Source organism: Anomalospiza imberbis, chromosome 4, assembly GCF_031753505.1.
Source record: "Anomalospiza imberbis isolate Cuckoo-Finch-1a 21T00152 chromosome 4, ASM3175350v1, whole genome shotgun sequence".
Lineage (NCBI taxonomy): Eukaryota > Metazoa > Chordata > Aves > Passeriformes > Viduidae > Anomalospiza > Anomalospiza imberbis.
In genome coordinates, this window is record NC_089684.1 from 48,586,714 (window position 1) to 48,605,813 (window position 19,100).

Genomic DNA, 19,100 nt, shown 5'->3' on the forward strand with positions numbered 1-19,100 from the left:
CGGGGGCGGCGGCCGCGGCCGCGCTGTGACGCGGCGGAAGCGCTGCCGGGGCCGTCGGAGCGGGGGCCGCTGCTGCCGCCACTTGCTGCTCTGCTGGCACTGCAGACGGGTGTGCTGCATGGCATGCCGGCTGCTCTGCCGGCATCTGGCTGTTGTGGCCGTCAGAGCTGCGCTTTGTTAAATTCTGGAAGCAGGAGAATGGAAGAATGTTGTCGTATTCTCAGATGCGTTTTCCGTGTGTTGCTCTTCATCACCGTCTTTGCGGGTCTTCCAGATATTTTTCTAGCTTGTATCTTTCCTAGTTTGGCGTTTATAGATGCGTATTCTCTGTGGGTTTTTTTTTTTGTTTTTTGTTTGTTTGTTTGTTTGTTTGTTGGGGTTTTGTTTGTTTGTTTGTTTGTTTGTTTTCCCCTTGCAATTTTTGCATTAAGGTTTCACAGGCCTGGGAAAACGTGCAGGCAAGAGTCACTGTTCTCTTTACATATATTGGCTCCTCCTTTCTCTTTTGCTCAGTCTAATTAAGATTTCAGCTGTAGCTATGTAAAATATTTCAGAAATGCCAGCAGACCACTTAGCTAAGAAAACTGCCAATATGTAATCAGTTTCACACTCTAGAGATGTGCCAAATAAAGCAAGACAGGAAATTTTGAGGGCAAAATCATTTACAGGAGGTTTAATTTCAGGATATAAGTATAAAATTCGTAGTCCTTTTTAAGTTAGAAGGATTTGGTCTCAAAAGGCTGCATAAAAGTGATAGGTAGTACAGACAGCAGGAGTTACATGTAAAATGACTTAGGATTGTGCAGTAATGAATTTGCTAACATAGTTCACTGCTGGGCTGATCCCATGGGATCTGGGTAGTAATAGACAAAGACGGTCTTTTGGCAAATTCATGAAAATGCATAGAGAAGGAGAAGTATGTCCCTGAATGGTGAATGAATGCAACAGGAACCAAGAATCCAAAGCTGTGATCCAGAGCAGGCGTACAAGTATAGGAGGTGTATTTGGAGGAAAACATTCTCCCTGCTGCACGCAGATTAAATTTGATGCACTGTAGGTATTGGCTTACCTGTGTGCAATAATAGAGAACACCAGTACATGGCAATACTGTCATTCCTAAAGGGCTAATTGTCTTCACTGTCCTAACGTACATGAATATCAAAAAATCTAAGAAAGTGCTCTGTTACCAGGAATTAAACTAATACGCTTTACATACTGTGTTAAAGAGAGAGCGCTCTAGCACTGAGCAATTTATATAGATGGCAGATTTCAGCAATTCCAGAGGAACAGCAGCAGGGGTAGCTAAACCACATGTTTACACTACCAGGACATGTAGGGATGTGCAAAATCACATAATCTCAAAAATAACTAAAAAGCATAATTCAAACCAAATAGGTTGCACTTGCACTCCATATCTACACCTTAGAGAACAAAGGCTTGTGTTTACACCACATGCACACTCAGCTGGCTGGATTCAAGGAGCTGTGTTGGAGTAACTGAATGAGGTCATAAGTTGCATCTTCATCCTGGAACTTGTTCTTGTCCTATTGTCATCGAGTGAACAGCTCTGGAGTGACTGCTGGTCCATGCTGTGAGACAGCAGCCCTTAATGTAAAGCTATTTGCAGGTATTTTAGAGTTCTGAGGTAGATGAAGAAAAACTGGAATAGAACTGCATTTCAAGTATGACTCCTAATCATATGAACAAAATATATTAACTAGAATTTCAGATTGGAGGTTCATCATAAGCTAGGATAGAGCACAGAAGAATTACAGTCATCTGTCTTTATTTTCACTTTTCAGGTCAGATAAATACATGTATCAAATATTAAGATTTTTGATCAATTTGAGCTCTATATGCAATTTAGAACACATTCACTGGAAATATTATAGAATGATGTACACTTCATCAGAATAATAAATATTAAAGTATCTATATGACAGCAAGCCAGAAGCAAGAAATATTAATTTCCAAGTGATCATTTACATGTCAAAATATGATGGATGAATGCACACATTTCCTGAACATCAAAAGGCATTTGTTGTAATGAGGATAAATTAAATGTACCTGTCACTTGCTGCCTTTACTAATACTGAAGCCAACCATATAAATGGTAAATTCAGATACTTACAGATTCCTGACTGAAAAGGTGAAAACAAAATACAAGCATGTCTGATTCCCAAGTATCTTGTTTCAGCTACACTTGACTGCAGGTGTTGAATGTCCTATCAGTAACCATTTCAGTTGAAGACATAATGTAATTGCCACAAATGCAAACCAGTTAGTGTTATGTATTATTTCCTGGCAGCTATGTTCAATAGAAACAAATATACTCCCTAATTGACATGGTTTCATAACCTGAGTTTTAACAGGAATTGTGTTTTCCCTTAAAGTGCAAAATTAGGCATTTACCCAGTCAGGAATCAGAGTCATCTGCTAAACTTCTGTGACAGTCACACAGGGTGAAATAGCACACCCTAATACAAATGAGCAATACAAAAGGTAAAGAAGCATTTCCTTGGTAGTGAAGCATGAGCTGATAAAATGCAACTAGGATTTCATAGTGTAAGGTATGTATGCATGCAGAAAGCCAAACAGATCCATAATCAGTGGCATCTGTGAAACACAGCAGAGACTGCACTGCTTGCTACTTGGTCATTAGTGCACCTCATTTGGAAGCATTCTTTGGTAGCATTTTGAGATTGTGGAAATACAGAAAAAAAGAACAAAGCAACATTCAATAGCTGTAAGTAAAAAAAAAACAAAGAGAATATTTCTTTATTTCATTGGTGAGGATTTCTGTAACAGAACAGATTTCTATTTTCTACAAGTACTTACTGTGCAAATGAAATAGCTGTGACAAAAGCCTTTCTTGTCACTGGAAGCACTGCTGCCAGCAGATGCTAAAAGGGAATTACTACCTAAAAGATAACATTGGCAGAAATTTCACCATCTGTAAAATGCATTCTCTTAAGCCAATTTCAAAGATTTTATATTGCACAGTAATGACCTGAATTAAAAAGTTTACCTTACCCTGAAAAAAACCTGAAGTCTTAAACTGAACATATTACAGGACAGTCACTAACGTTCATCTTCTAAATAAATGTCTACATGGCAGACTGAGGTGCCTGAACAGACACCTTAATTAACTAACCTGGTCTGCCAGTTTTTTAACTGGAGTAGTCACCCAGTTTTCCTCAGGGTATTTGAGTTTGACAGGCCCTTTTTCTTGGAAGGACAAAATCTAGCAAATCCTTTTCCTTCCTTCTTTTCTTTTCTCCCTTTTTTTTTTTTTTTTTTTTTTTTTTGACATCAAAAAGTGCCCTGTGCAATATCCACACTTTGTGTTGTATCTGCTTATCTGCTTTACACCTTTCTTAACCAAAGTAATGATGGACAAAGGGGCAGCAGTGACTGGAGTTAATATTTTGCCTCTTAGGACAAATTTCCATTTTGGAGCTGTTCGTTGATTCTGACTTGTCAGATTACCAAGTTCTTCTCCAATTGTGATTGAAAATGCAGTTTAATCTTTTATTTCTTGGTACTTCATTATGCTGATGGCCAAATATTTCTGTTGTAACCAAGCTGACAAAAGTAGCAGACACATATATACTTCTTGCCTTAAAAATAAAGCAGAAAAGGAAGTTAGTATCTTCCTGTCTAATCTTCAGCAGTCACGGCAGAAACTGAGGAAAATGTCAGTATTTTAGTCTGTGAAAGAAAGCATCTGAGATTATTGATGTCTGTCTAATAAAAAGAAAATAATGCATTTTTCCTTGTTTCTATAAATAGTGACAAACTGCATGTTTCTAGGCCATAACCTGCAGAGGAAAAAGAATATATAGTGAAATATATAACAGAAAAATTGCTATTTTTCTTTATATTGGAAACTTCTTTCATTTAAGACATGTATCTCCTATATTCTGCTTACCAGAAAGACACTATGTAAGAATTATATTCTGTTTACTTCCTTGGGCTCGTAATTTGAACATATTTTTAGTAAGTAGTGATTAAGAAAGTTTCTTCCCTTTCTTATCCCCTATATTATATTCTTGGTATACAGAGCTTTGATGCGTTTACTAGTCCAATGGAAATTTGCCTATTTTAAGATTTTCTTGGAGGGCTTAATAAATATTAGATGGTTTAAATATTAGCTTGATTTGTGTTTACAAAACAGTTTGAACATAATTAATAGGTTCATTCCTGTTGATATGAGATTGGGGATGAACAGTTTGAGAGCAGCCCTGCCGAGAAGGACTTGGGGGTGCTGGTGGATGAGAGGCTGGACACGACCCAGCCATGTGCTCTTACAGCCCAGAGAGCCAAACATGTCCTGGGCTGCATCCAGAGCCCCGTGGGCAGCAGGGGAGGGAGGGGAATCTGTCTTTCTGCTCTGCTCTGGTGAGACCCCACCTGGGGTGCTGTGTCCAGCTCTGAGGTCCCAGCACAGGAAGGACATAGACCTGTTGGAGAGAGGTCCAGAGAAAGGCCATGAAGATGATCAGAGGGCTGGAGCATCTTTCCTGTGGGGAAAGGCTGAGTGAGCTGGAGGTATTTAGCCTGGAGAAAAGAAGGCTCCAGGGAGACCTCAGTGTAGCCTTTCAGTACTTGAACAGTCTCTTGTTAGGATCCAATTTAAGCTAAATCTCTGTGTATAAACCAGAAGGAACTTAGGAGGTTCAAAATATATCCAAAAATGAGATTAAAGCCAAATGAGGTTAGATGTTGGTACCAAACAATTTTTGCATTTTATTTAATAGTAAAAGAGGCAAAGGGAAAGAAAGCAGAAAAAAAAAAGAAATAGAAAAAGAGATGTGCGTGGGGGATGGGGGGACGAGGGGAGAGTAACAGGGATTAGGTGGATGCATGTCACCTATCTGTGGGTCCCAATGACGTCTCACTGCTCCTCTCTATCTGATCTTCTTGGTGGTGAAGGTCCCCCACCTTGGCCGCACCACACCACACCACGCTGCCACACGCCAAAGACTACCATGGGTCAATATACACTTTGGGCCAGGTGGGAACACCCTTGCAACACTGTCCCTTGCAACACACAGGACCTGTTGCATCATCTTTTATGCTCTGGTGCAGGGTCTGGGGACCCCTCTGGGGACCCTTTTGAACATTGTCACCTCCTTCTGCTGCGGATAAGCTTTCCCTCAGAAGAGCCCCACAGCTGGGCTGGTCTGCACATCGGAGGATGGGCAGTCACTGCCTCTCACCAGAGGCTTCCCAGCACACACCCAAAGCCTCTCTCCCCTCCACCCTTCGGTGTGAGGGTCTCTGTGAGTCTGGAAGTTGATAGCCCCGGGGCTGTCATCTCCTCCCTGAAGGAGCTAAGCTGTGCTTTGAGAATGTCCCTATCCTGAGGGATTATTACTTTATCTTATCTTCATTACGGAATGGTGTAGGGCCTCTCAGTGCACCCATTCAGGGTGAGGTGATCATCTCTGCAGCTTTTGTAACACAGTTCTGCTATAATAGCCAAAAGTTTTTCATGAAAATCTTTAAGTCATAAAATATAATATTTCAGTCTCTGACAGGTCTTAAACAAAGATGGAAGACAAAATTATTTTTGTCAGAGTAATGAAGTTAAATTCAAAGAGGGCTAATGTAGATTAGAAGTTTTTAACAGTGAGGGTGGTGAAACACTGGAACAGGTGAGCCAGGGAGGTGGTAGATGCCCCATCCTAGGAAATATTCAACATCAGGTCCAACAAGGCTCTGAGCAAACAGATCTGGTTGAAGATGTCACTGCTGATTGTAGGAGGATTGGAGTGGATGACCTTTAAAGGTCCCTTCCAAACTAAACTATTCTATGATTTCATTACTTTAACAAACTACATGTTGAGAAAAATGTTTTTTTTATATTTCTAGTGAAGTAGCTTTTTCATAGAAATGTAGCATTTTAAAATGTATTTTCACCCTTCTATTATCCAGTTCGTTTTATTGAGAATGCTCTAAATCTTAGAGGATATTTCATAAGGATCATATTATAGCATTCTTAACAGAAAAAAACATAAAGTTAATGAAGTAAATTGAACTTATCCAAAGTTCATTCTAAGCATTTCAAAATATTCAAAAAAGCATCTGTATCTAGACAGAAGGGAAAAGTCTTTCATGTTTCACCTGCACTTAAGACTTTCTAGTACTTTCTGGATTTAATTCTTCTTTGCACTATAATACAATTACTAATAAAAACTAAAGAGTCTTGATTTAGAAGGCTGTTAGTGATGCAGAATACTTTGCACTGGATGGTTACTCTAACAGATGCCTAGTTTTAGATCTTTAAAAAGGTGTAATCATATCTGTTCTGAATTACTAAGCATCTTGTTGCCAGGACTGAAAAGATCATCTGGAAAGATTCTCTTTTTTGTAAGTTCTTACCTGAATAGTAGCCCCCTCACTTAAGGTCTTTGTAAGCCAGACTAAGTTCCCTAAGGTTTCGATGGAAGCAATTACATTTCTTTTATTGTTTTCCTTTATTTCCCAGGTAATCAATTTTCCTATCACATTTGCATTGCTCTCTATTAACGATTTTTTAATGAGAAAAGGCTAGTAGCATAGCTTTCCCTTCCTCATTATTGAACTAATCATGTGTTAAAGGGTAATCGTGTTGCCACAAAATTTCTGAAGCTGATGCTGCTGCCATAGAAGCAGAAACCTCTTTCTTTATAGCTAGATGGGTAACTACATTTGGCCCCATCACAAATAGCAGGTCTGATAATGCTGACCCTACAGTACAATTCAGATTGCTTTGTATCAGTGATTTATGCTTCTCATTATCTAAATAATCCTCAATCTTTGTGTTATTTTAAATTGTGTTAGAAATTGTTTTCCTAGAAATAATAAACAGAATTTTTTAAATGTTTATAAGCAAGGAAAAGCTCTCCTAGACTTCTGCTAGACACACAAATACATGATGATCATTTCCTCAAACCAAACTTTTGAAACCTAGCAAGTACACCAATCCATTTGATGTTCAGTTAAAAAGTTTTGTTGCAATTTTATAATAAAAATTAGCATGTTATTAAAGTTACATACCAAAAAGAAATCAACATATTTTGTATTGAGAGTGTTACCACCACTGTCAACTTAACTTGTAACCTTATTTTAAACAAGAAATAAAATTATTTTGATGAAGTATATTTTTCATAAATCCAAGTTGACTGGCACTAATTATGTTATCCTTCTTTAATTCTTGATTATAGTCCTGTAGCATCCGTTCCATTATTTTGCATATGATTGGCATCTAGCTGACAGGTCTATAATTGCTCTCTTTAAAACCTTAAACACATTTCCTCTCTGTCACTGTTCTTGAGCTGACAGCATTTCAAGAGTTGCTGGAAAGCCATGTTAATGGTTCACAGAGCTTGTCAGGCAGTATTAAAAGTTTGTATGCAAATTATCTGGATACAGCTATTTTAAAATCGAACCACACAATGTTTTCTAGTATTGCTATTAGAATAACAAATTTAACCCTCCTTATTGTGTGACATACATATATAAAAGTTGCTGGATAGGATTTTGAGAAAAAATAAGTGTTCTTTATTAATAAGATAAATATTATTTTTCTTCTAAAAGATGAATCACCTAATGTATAAATATGATTGGAGATTTTTTCTCCTGAGGAATGGATTTTGTTCCCTGAAAATATTAGAGTCAGCAATGAATCACCTTTAAATTTCCTAAAGAATTCTCTTATCAAGCATATGTAGTTCTCCTTATTTACAGTAATTATCGACACCTTATACCTTCTTTCACTTCTTGTTTATTTTTTTTTCCTTATACTTCTTCTTCCATTCTAAGATTTATGGTTTGTTGAACCAGTGTGACTTTCTGTCTTTGCTGAGTGCCCTGCAGCTCTTTTGGCACTGCTATTGCCAGTGTTCTGGACTGCAGCTGGAGCTCTGTCACCTAGGCCCATATTTTGTCCTTTTGGTTTTTAAGATGAGTTAAAGGCATAGCACCCTACAAGTTGCTTTGTTTTAAGATGTTAACAGTTGTCTTATTCTCTCAAAAACAAATCAAATTTTTGGAGTTGCCATGTCAAGGCAGCCAAGCCTTAGCCATTCTCCAAGGAATCCCAGTTGTGGAACGCTACTCTGCATTTGTTCATTTCCCCATCCATTCCAAAAAGGTATGGAAATACTTTTGTTTTCCCCAAAAACCATTTCCTTTTTCCTCCTGCAAAACATAAGCAGTATGGACAGAATTGATGAACCCAGATTTGCCACATGGACAATTAATAATTGATTCGTGGTGAAGAAGATACAGTTTGATTAACTTTGTAGTTCTGTCTTCTGTTAGTGTAAGTAGATGAAGGTCAGCAAAGTACTTTTCAAGAACATCTTAAAATGCCTCATGAAAACATTGTCTTTACACCTTTTTTGTTTTTAAAAAGCCATTAATAGTTGTGAGGCCATGAGTTACATAACCTGCAGGTACAGTGAAAGAAAACTAGTTAAAAAACCTAGCAGGCACATCAGTAATTGTGAGATTGTTATGGTTTAGGAGGTCTTGACTAGGTGTATGACAAAATAATGAATTTAATATTATATTTACCTTGTATTTCCTTCCTTCTATATGATACTGAAAGTTTTGTAGCTTATTTAGTATTGAATAGTTTCTGCTCTTTCGCTTTGTTTAATATGTTCTGTTTCAGTTAATGTTGTGCTTTTTCTATAGTTCAGCCATTATGTGCGTGTTAATATTTAATAGGAATATTGCAAGAGACATTCTGTGATTAGGCATGAGTAAACAGAGCTAGGAAAGGCAAAAGATTCACTTGTACTATAAAACACTGATTCTCTGGGCATGGATACCTAGTTTGTAGAACATAAAAATGTGCCTTGGTCCATCACAAGTGTTTTTTAACAATTTAATAAATACGCTGCTTAAACTTATAAAAAATAACAACAGCATTTTTAAGAATGGGGCTCATAAACATTAAAAAAAATGCTCTTTATCTTTTTCATAGTTCACATATTTTACTTATCATCTACCAAGGTGGAGGAAATGTATTGCTTTTTTAGACTACTTACAATGGACCTGAATTTTCCTAGATTTGTGGCTTTGATTCTGCTTTTTCATGGGGACTTTCAACAAACTTCAGTCAGTGTGTACTAACCTGAAGAAAATTCAGTTCTTTGTATGAAACCTATTTTACATTTATATCATCACAATAGATGCCTGGAAATCAAGTGATTCAATGATAATTAGAAAGGAGCAAAAAAAAATTATTTAAGCAAACAATCGAAAAAATGTTGTATGTATGAAAAGCCAAAAGACTTTTGTTAAAAAATACAGCTTCAGTCAGACAGAGAGGATAAGTCAGTGAAGCAGCAATATCTTTCACCTACCAGCAGTACATGAGAATGAGTACCTACTAGTTATAGATGTTTTGAGCAGTAGAGCAACTGCAGCATCAAAGTGATAATTATTTCCACATTTTTGTCTAATTTCATATTAAATCTGGTGCTGGGAGGGGTGTGGGGTATGTGTGTCCCAAGTTTGCCTTTGATGTAAGATTGCAAGTGCCTCTGTACATGTGGTGATTTTAATTACCTCTGCTTCAGTGAGAATAAAAATTGCTGCTAAGCTGTAATATGCTGTATGCCTTGTCTATTATATACAAGGCCTGGAGACACATTTTCAGGATGCCAGAGGTCTGCTCAGTGATGTGTTTATCAATCCATTTTACCTATTGCTAAAGCTTCTTTCCCATGGCACTAAAAGAATAAGGTTATGAAGGGTGAGAGTCTATGGAGAAAACAGCTCATTTGCATTATTACTTGTCCTTGAGATGTCACAAAGACAGGCAGTTCTCCTTAGAGAAGGACAGACCTAACAGCACGAAGAGGAAAAAGTCATCACTCACTTTGATATCCAGAAAAACATTAGTACTAACTATTTAATTTGGAATGTCCATTAAAAAAAAAAAGAAACTAAAAAAAAAAAAAAAAAGGGGGACCTTACTCCTCCTGTTTCCATGAGCTTGTGTATTTAGAGTTTATATAGACAGCAATCCTGTGAAGTGGCCCTGGTCCAGCTCCACCTGCAAAAGACAGTTTCTGAACGACTCCAGCCTGCTGAGCATTTGGCATCTTTTCATTTTCTTTGAGACCTAGGCCTTTTGGCTGGATTTGTTTGAAGTCTGAGCAAGTCCTGCTTCTAAGCTCTTCAAGGAAATAGGTATTTCCTTTGTTGTTGCTGTAAATAAGTCAGTCACTGTCTGCTGCAGTATCTTGTCCATTTGGCTTCCTTCCAAGGCAGATGTGTGATATCTGTCCTCATTTTATGAGTTCCCTGACTTTGTGCTGTAACAAAATGTCTTGTGTGCCACTTGAAGTGTGGCATGCTATGGCATAATGTATGTCCCCCTTTTCCCTACACCCTCAGGTCTTTCCTCTTGTATGGTTGGATCCATTCCGTTCTCCTGCCCATCTTCTACCTGAGGTTAACCCTTTCATTGCATTTAGTAATTATAAAACAATTGCTTTAACTGGGAATATTTGTGGGAATACAATACTGCAGTCATTCTTCTTCCTTCAGTACGGGTGTCTCAGGGACTCAGTACTTCACCATAACAGCCTAGCAAAGAAATAACATTTTCTTAAAACTAGTGTTTGGTTTGGTGCAGCCAGCGTCAAGAAGTTTCTGACTAAATGTAGGAACTCCAGAGTATAGGAACAATTAAACTAAGATATTTAGAAAATAAATTTTCCAAAATTATAAAAACTTTAACAAAATAGACAAAACATATTAAAAAAAAGTTAAAATTTTCTAGTTTCCTAGAAAAAGGAAAGCTAGCCAGTGACTGCATGGCCTGTGTACTTAGCAATGTAGTTGCCCATGCAGAGCCCATATCTGATAGGCTTGCCTAGGGCAAAAGCCATGTTTCCTCATCAACCTCCCACCAGCCCAGCTGCCCTCGCAGCCATATCATACTTCTCACCACTTTAGTGAATGGGGAGCTGCTAGGTTTTTGTCTCAAGGAAGCATTGGTCACCTCTGGCAGCCCAATGCATACTTTGCCATACATTGTACATTGTACAGGGGTAGCAGGAGGATGGAGATTGATTGGAACACTAGCCTTTCTTATAGTTGAAAAAAATCGAAGACAGTATATACAGCTTAATATGGCTAATTTCATTATCCATAAAAAAATGTCCTCACTTTAATTTCTACATATTTATAATAGAAAAAGACCTTACAAAACTCATCAGACCTGACTCACCTCCATCTTTCCATCGATTAAATGTATACTTTAGGATAACTTAAAACCATAGCTGAAAACAGTAAGAACATAAGAAGTGCCTTTCTCGGCGAGATGAATGCTTTGCCCAGAGCAGTATTTTTCCTTCAGCAGCTGAAGCAGGAGGTGCTACTTACTGGGAGCACACAGGCTTGGCCAAGGCCTTCTGTGCATTCCTCTTGCCCTCAATCATGTCTCTCCTTTTTTCCAGTGTGAAGAATTCCGGCCTCCATCCTTTTCATCATTATGAAAATATGATGCTAGCAATGTGCCTTGGTGGCCAAGAAGGCCAATGGCATCCTGGTCTGCATTAGGAATTGTGTGACCAGCAGGAGTAGGGAGGTCATTCTTCCCCTGTACTCGGCACTGGTGAGACCGCATCTTGAGTGCGGTGTTCAGTTCTGGGCCCCTCAGTTTAGGAAGAACATTGAGGTGCTTGAGCGTGTCCAGAGGAGGGCAACAAGGCTGGTGACGGGCTTGGAACACAAGCCCTGTGAGGAACGTTTGAAGGAGCTGGGGTTGTTTAGCCTGGAGAAGAGGAGGCTCAGAGGTGACCTTATTGCTCTCTACAACTTCCTGAAGGGAGTTGTAGACAGGTGGGGGTCAGTCCCTTTCACCAGGCAGCAACTGACAGAATAAGAGGACACAGTCTCAAGCTATGTCAGGGAAGGTACAGGTTGGATATTAGGAAGAAATTTTTCACCAAAAGAATAATAAAGTACTGGAATTGTCTTCCCAGGGAGGTGCTAGAATCACCATCTCTGGATGTGTTTAAAAAAAGACTGGACATGGTACTTGGTGCTACAATCTAATTGAGGTGTTAGGGCATAGGTTGGGCTCGATGATCTTAGAGGTCTCTTCCAACCTCATTATTCTGTGATTCTGTGATTTTTCTTGACATTCATTATATCCTCTTTAATTCCATTGGCTTGCCATCTCTTCTTAAGAGCTTAGTTTTGGAAACAGAAAAGATAATTTAGCACTTTATTGTTTAAAAATTAGGTCCTAATGACTGGGACAGTCCTGAGGATGACAACAGAGTTCATTTAGCCATGTGAATCATGTCTGGAGGAACACAGTCCACGTACCTTGCTGTGATTTAGTTCCCTCCAGACATAGATCAGGCCAAGGTCATTAATCCCAATTTTAATTGCTTTTCTCTCTCATTAAGTTGGCTGTGTTAGAAAGCTAGATCCATCCAGCTGTATAGAAGAGACAATTAAAACCCTTTTTGAAAAGGGTTGCAAGTAAAGAAAATATTTTTGAGCAGAAGAGAAAGAATTGTTCATACTGGACATATGTATGAAAGGTATTCCAAAAGGACAGCTTTGAGGATTTGATTTTCAAAACACAGCATCTTGGGAATGATAATTGTATTCCTGCTTTTTATTTTCAATAACAATAGAAGGATACATACCTTCTGAACCATGTACGTAACTTTTTGGTCTATATAAGTTTCCTGTGAGCTAGCACTATCTATATTCTATGACTTGTCCAGCCCAATAAATTAATGTCTCTGTTTGAAAATTACATTATATTTCTGGATATTTCTTCATTCTGTATCAATAAATAAGAATTGCCTAATAGTAAAATATATGAGAGTCTTTTTATCTTTCAGGAAAGAGTTTTAAAAGGAGTAAACTGGAAAAAAGCAAGCACTTTAGTAAATCTTATAAACTTTTACATTTTTTCCTTTCTTAGTTATCTCAGCAGAACTGTTTTTTAATTATTTTCTCTTTCTTTATCTTCATGTTAAAATAAAGATAACAGTAGAGAGCAATCATTTTAATAAGCATTTTTGGAAACAATTAATCTTTTTGAATTTTGACTCTCATGTTTCTACACCTATAGTTGTAGTATTTACTTTCTTTTATTTATTCCACTGTCAATCTTTTCTAGGTTGAGAAGAAAAAAATTACCTTGACTCCCTGTTGGTGGAATGTCTGCTGCTGGCTTTTAGCCAGTAAATTTCTTCTTGTTTCTGTATCTGTATCTTACAATGTGATCTGTGATGTAGAGTAACAGCACATAAAACCTGGGCTAAGGAAATGAAGTCTGAAAACATTAGGAGTGAGATCCTACATACAAATATAATTTGAATTATACTGCTCACTCATTTTCATTCTTGATCGAATACTTTTAATTTTATAACCATTTTTTTAGTTATTTCTAAAATTATTTTCAGAAAACAGTGAGCATTTTTCCCAATTCAGTTCACCTTGAAAATAAAACATATGGGAAGTCTCATCCCGGATGCTTAAGACTTTGCAAATTTATAAGCAGCAAGGTCTTTATGTAAGGTCTTTAATCACAGTGTGGACTGTGGCACTAATCCCTTGCTTGGATTACAACTGAGTGTACAGTCTGTGTCATAACAAGCCTGCACCCTGGATGACCTTGGCTGGGATGAATCCTGGGCTCACAGATCCCTGCCGCTCCATTTTGGCCTCCAGCATTCCAAGAGTGTGTGGAATTTGCTTCTAAACAAATGTGGCTCATATCTTTTTCCTATTCAAATTGGGCTGGGCCCAGGAAGGTCCCACCTGCAAGGACAGATTTGGCCTCTCCAGGGAAGAGAGCCTGTGCCTCTAGCCCCTTCCTTTCTATTAGTAGCCTGTGGGATATGTGTGGCATCTCTCTGATGTCTGGGCAAGGTCAGAATATATTCAGCCAAATAGAAATTGATTAGGATGCCCAGTTTAACTAATAGTAAATGTTTCTCTGGTGATTTAGGTTTATTTCCAAGATTTGGATTTATTTCCTCTTCTCTTCCCTCCCCTTTTGTCAGAGCAAAATAGAAACAGGCAACAAAGGCTTTTAATCTATGGGTTTCTCTTAGTTTAACATTTCTGTCCTATGAGACCACTACATAGGTATTATCATACAAAACAGCAAATATATCGACAGGTCTACAGGTCTACTGCAAGTTTTACAAATCACCAACATCTTTTTTATGTTCTTCATCTGGTTCCAAGCCTGGCTGTATTGCTATGTACATAATTACTCCAGGCACAGACAAGAAGCTGAAATTTTGCCTGAGAAGCCCTTTAAGGATGCCAAATTAATTTATAAGTTTTTTCCAAAAAAGTAATACTCACTTTATGGAGGTAACATTCCCTTTAGGCAATTTGTGATCAATAGATTATTGACACAAACTGCTGTAACTGCACTTTTGAAACATTTATAGCTTACGCAGTCTGTATAGGCTTATTCTAAAGAAATAATTACAGCTGCCCTTAGGAGCTTTGTGACCTCCTCAGAGAAGAAACTTCTTTTCTTTCATAAATATTGCCATATCTCCTGTTCCTAGTTCAATTTTGGAATAACAACTATGCCTATGCAGGATGCAGTATTGCAGTTTTGTTACTTCAAGAGGCCCATGAAAAGCAGATGTGCAACACATTTCTGAAATTTTGAATATCTTTATTGTGATTGTTTAAATAAACAGTTAAATAAGGTTGACTAAGCTCCATTTTCAGTATACCAGTGATGATACCTCCTTCCTGCATAAGACCCTTCACATTCCATTGAGCAAAAGCCCTACCACAACAACAACAAAAAAATTAAAAATTGTATTTTCTGTACATTGATTTTTGGTTCAGTATTCCTGAAAATTTATTTAATGCAAGGATAAGCCAATATAATTAGATATTTGCACTTCAAACAAGTTTACCTCAAGAAACAAGTTTTCTATTCTATATCCTTAATTGTAATTTTTTTTCCAAATAGAGTTTTCTTGCAATGTAAATACATATTGTATTTTATATGCCTCTATATATTGATTGTCCACAAGAAAAGGAAGATTTGAAAGAAACTGTGCTACAGTGACACAACAGAAAGGATACAAGAAAAGAAAAAAAAGAAAAATAAATTAATCAAGATTTATTTATTGCTATCTTTTTTATTACATACAAACTAAATAAATTAAGATTTATTTGTTTACATACATACAAACCTTTATTTCTTAAGGACAAAGTATTGCTGCACCATATTCCTTGTCTACCTGTTTTGGCATTCTCCACGACAATTTTGAATTTGTTAGGTAATTTTAAATATGTTGAACAGAGAGGGAGAGCTCTTAATGCTAATAAAATTTCTACAAATGTCATGAAAATAGGCAACTACTAGGAGTTAAGAAATTGTGTTAGTACATACACTAATCAAAACATAAAAACATCACTCATGCTTATTAGACATCAAAGAATCAAGCTGCTAACCAGCTCTTGTCTGTGATTCATACATCAAAAAAAGGCTTCATCTGAAGGGGATTTTTTTTTGTGGTTTTGTTCATTGGTTTGTTGGTTTGGTTTTGGCTTTGCTTTTTTGGCACTTCTGATAGAAAAAAGGTCTGAATGGAGAAGAGATATGTTATGAATCTGAAACTGGAAGTCAGCTAACTCACAAGAGAGGTGGGAGAACAAGGACTCCAATCAGAAGTAAAAACTGAGTGGAAGGGAAAGTATCACAGATGTCATACAAAGCAGTGTTTGGTAATTGTTAGAAGTCAGCAAATTCAGCCCATGTGGAATTAAGGACGTTATGGTCGTATGCAGTGAGTTTCTTCCCTGTTCTTAGATTTGAATCTGTAATCTTTTGTGTCACTTTCCTCCTTCACAAGCATAAAGGATTTGAATGGTCATGTAAGTTAAAAGAGAAACTCCCTGTTTAACAATGACGATGAATGACGATGATTGAATACACAAAGATGATCATGAATTCTTCCCTTAAATATTTTTCTAGTCTTCTACCAATTCTTGAGCTGCAATTGGCTTCTTGAGCTGCATAGTGTTTCTATACATTCAGTAATTTCCACCAGTCTGTTACCCATGAACCTTTGTTTTTTTCCTAGTTTTGAACACTTTGTGAATTTTGTTTCTCTTACAGAAGAAAGAGGCCCCAGCTTTTCCCTACCCAGCAGTCCCTGTCACACAGTTTCATAAACCCCAATTAATCATTGCTTCTCCAGCCCGAGGACCTGACCTGGTTGTTGTGACATGGAGCCTGTTCCACACACACCTCCCCTGCTCTTCTCTCAGCATCTCACCATCCTTGCAAATTCTTTCTGAGGGAGCACAGCTAGAACTGCTTACAATATTCGACTTGTCAGTGAATCACAGATACATGCAGTGATATAATGATGCCCTCTGTTTTACTGTCTTTTCCTAATAATGACTAGCAGGAGAATTGTGTGTTTGATTTGTAATGTGTATTGATAGGTACAATTACTCATGCAGGAACCTGTAACTTCTCACTTGTTTGTTCAAGTGGCAGCTGTAGGAAAGTCTCAAACACAGTATCTTAGATAGAAAAAGGAAGTAGGTGGCTGTTCCTGTTCATTGACAAAAGTGATAGGGGAGAAACATGACCTCAGATGAGAGGCCATATCTCCAAGGCTGGAGAAAGGTACATATTTTGGCATATAAATGGGCTTATTTTATACTGTGAAGGAGTAGCAGCTGAGGTAGCAATTGCTCTTAATCCCTGGTGTGAGCAGATTGCCTTGGGGATCATCTAAACTGCCCTGTCTGAGAAAGGAGTTTCGGTTTGCTTAGAATTCATGTGCGTGCAGAAAACAGCTAGAAAAAAGTTCTGCTTCATGTTGTTAGGAAACTTTACTTGCTTTTCACATCCCATGAACCTCTGTTGCCTCTAGATCTTTTATTTTAAAGTGTCTGTGTTCCTCCTTGCACTCACTGCTCTCACTGTACAGTCTTTTTGAGGAAGTGTGAACTACCTACCCCCAAACTGTGGAAAAAGGCTGCAGTAATGGCTGGGCTCTTGCTGCTTTGTGATTATTTGCAGCAGACAAATGAGAATCCCTTTTGGCACAAAGGACTCCTAAGAGTGAGCAGTAGATGAGATTTTGTAGAGAGGAGGAGATCATGATTGAAAGGCTGGAAGAAGGGAACCATCCCTTCTCTTGACTGTCAGGGTGCCAGGATATCCCAGTGCTGTGAAAACACGGGAGGAACGAAAGAAGAAAAAGCAACTTCCAGATTTTCTCCCTTTCTTTATGTCCATTGATAACAGTACTCAATCTGTCTGGAAAACTAAAGGGTATAAGCTTGACTGAATGTGCACTCCAGGGATGGGCTGGTGAGTGTATGAAGATATGAAAGCTGGGGAAGAGGATTTTTGAAAGTTGTTAATTAGGAGAAGTCGGAATTACTCAGCCAGAAAGAGGAAGCAGTGATCCTCATCTGGTCCCATGTGCTTTGGTAAGCAGGGCATAAGCTGTGGGTTCTATCCTGCTTGTACAGATTTGCCTGTGTGTCCTATGAAGACAGGCTGAGAGAGCTGGGACTGTTGGTCTGTAGAGGAGGTAGCTTTGGGGAGCCCTTACAGCAGCCTTCCAGTACTTAACGGGGTATAAATAAGGGAGAGTGATGCTTTACATGGCCAAATAGAGATGGGATAAGAGGGCACAGTTTAAAAGAGATTTACATTAAATGTAAGAGAGAAATTCCCTGTGAAGGTGGTGAGACACTGGATCAGGCAGTCCAGAGAAGCTGTGGCTGCCCCATCCCCAGAAATGCTCAGGGTCAGGCTGGATGGGGCTCTGAGCAACCTGGTCTAGTGGAAGGTGTCCCTGCCCATGACAGAGGGTTGGAGTGACATGAGCTTTAAGGTTCCTCCCAACCCAAACGATTCTGTGGTTCCCACCCACTTGCTGATGCAGATTTGTTACCTTCAAGAAAAAGATAACACATGTTTTCAGTGTGTTGGTAACAGTGAATCAGCTTCTATTTGCTCAGGAGTTGGAATGCAAGCTGTGTTCAAGTCCAATAAATCATAATAGAAGGCTTGTTTTTCTCAGTAAATGATTTAAAAAATCCTAAATTGGGCAATGAGAAAGGATACAAATAGGAATTAGTTCTTCTTTAATCTCAAAAAGCAAAGCTAAATATTAGAAGAGAGGGAGCAGAAAAGTTTGTTTTCCCAGGTCACTGGTTCCCATGTTGCTATGCTTGTGTAGGTCAGTAACCAGGCAGTGGCCACAACAGCTCCCAGAGATCTTTAATCACTCGGAGCCTTTCTGGACAAACCACTTGATGCTTGCCAGTAAGTGCTGAAATCTGGAAGCAACCTCATCTGCTGAGGAATTTGGCAAGTGGGAGAGCAAGTGGCAGCTCAGGGACGCTTCCCACAAGGTCAGATTGTGGTGACCAGGCCGTGCTCCAGGACGTGGCTGGCAGCAGGCGGATGAAGCCAGAACAAAAATCTTTCTCTGGGATTAGGTCAGATGGGAGAACTTGTGAGGGCTGCCTTTAAGGGCTGGGATCCAAAAAGTGTTTTGACGGTTTTGGTGCTGAAAGTGGCAGTCTTGATCTTTGGGGTGGATGTGAAGTGTGAAGATGACTGCTGTGGGGTGGGGGACAATGAGCTCTGCTTTCCACAGCTTCCTGCATGGCAACCAACTCCCTCAGCCAGAGGGGAACAGCAGGAGCTTTGTGCCTTGTCAGTCCCTGCTTTGCTTTGCTGTTTTTTGTAGCATGGATGATGCTTCAACCTAAAGACCCCTGAGTTTTGCTTTGTTTTGTGCATAATAGAACTAAAAGAGAGCAAAGGTGATTTCTTTGACAGTGCACCCAGGGAAGAGCCAGTGGCCTGTGTCTGGTCATACCTGTGAGCCCAGGCAGTCACTGAGGACACAGGAGCCCTGCTTTGGGCTCTCTGCAGTGCCCTGAGGGGCTTCAAACCCCCCTCCTGAGTGCACTAACCACCACGGCAGGAAAAATTCCGTTTTCTTGCTCCAAAACTCCTTGCTGCTGCTGGAAATAACACGCTGTTCGCAGGGACAAGGGCAGAAGGAGGTCAGCTCCATTCCCAGAGGAAGAGAGGG